This window comes from Marmota marmota, unplaced genomic scaffold, assembly GCF_001458135.2.
Source record: "Marmota marmota marmota unplaced genomic scaffold, marMar, whole genome shotgun sequence".
NCBI classification, from domain to species: domain Eukaryota; kingdom Metazoa; phylum Chordata; class Mammalia; order Rodentia; family Sciuridae; genus Marmota; species Marmota marmota.
In genome coordinates this window covers 6,031,152-6,032,253 of record NW_026000240.1, presented here as the reverse complement: position 1 = coordinate 6,032,253, position 1,102 = coordinate 6,031,152, and the positions used below count along the sequence as shown (strand labels likewise).

Sequence of the window (1,102 nt, the reverse complement as noted above, 5' to 3'; positions counted from 1 at the left end):
GAAGCTGCCCCTTCTCAGGGGTCATGATGGGCAGCAAAATGGCGTCTGCCAGCAGGGTGGTTCAGGTAGTCAAGCCACATACACCATTAATAAGATTCCCTGACCGAAGAGACCATCCTAAACCCAGTATAACAGAAGCTTTCAACAGGGCTTCCATCTCACCTACCTGTAATGTCACAGCATTCTAAGGGGAGTAAATCACCAGATTTGTTGATGCGTCAGGGTCCACCAGACACTGCAGAAATAATAAAAACATTACGTCAGGGGTTGGGGTTGTGACTCAGTGGTAGAGTGCTTGCCCAGCATGTGTGAGGCAGTGGGTTCAATTCTCAGTACTGCATATAAATAAAGAAAATAAAACCCATTGACAACTAAAAAAAAATATTTTTAAAAAATTATCTCTGAAATATAGAAGGAAACCTGTATCTCAAGAAGAAATGGAATTTATCCAACCTGGAGGTCCAGAATAGTCTTTGTGGCTGCTGTTTGTCATCAGACAAAAGAATTGTCTTTACAATAAAGAACTTCCAAGACAAATGAAAAATTGTATATTAACCTTAATAAATATCCTGAAAAAAAAAATTACACCTGTAATCCCAGCTGCTCGGGAGACTGAGACAGGGGGATTATGAGTTCAAAGCCAGCCTCAGCAAAGCAAGCGCTAAGCAACTCAGTGAGACTCCGACTCTAAATAAAATACAAAGTAAGGCTGGGGATGTGGTTCTGTGGTTGAGTGCCTCTGAGTTCAATCCCCAGTACAAAAGAAAAAAGAAAGAAAGAATCTGGGAAGGATCACTCCTGACTCAAAGAATATACAGGGCCCAGAGTCTGAGGTGGGGAAGAGTTTGGCCTGCCTCCTTGAATCCAGATGAGGGCAGTGCACAAAGATTGTTTTCAGGGGGAAAGTGTCATGGGACGAGTTTGAGGAATTAGGCAAAGATTGAAAATTCAGGGTCTTGTAGCACGTGATAAGAGGTTTAGATGTTTTGTTTTGTTTTTTTCTTAAAATGGTGAGACTATATTAAATGGAATTTATCCAATGGTAGCGCACCATCTAATTTATGCTACAAGATCTTGCTTTGGGAAGAACAAATGACACATA

The 1,102-nt window shown here is 41.1% G+C and overlaps 1 pseudogene; it reads left to right on the top strand.

Annotated features, from left to right (window-relative positions):
* Window positions 1–497, top strand: LOC107143539 (annotated as a pseudogene).
* Window positions 498–1,102: the final 605 nt, after the last annotated feature.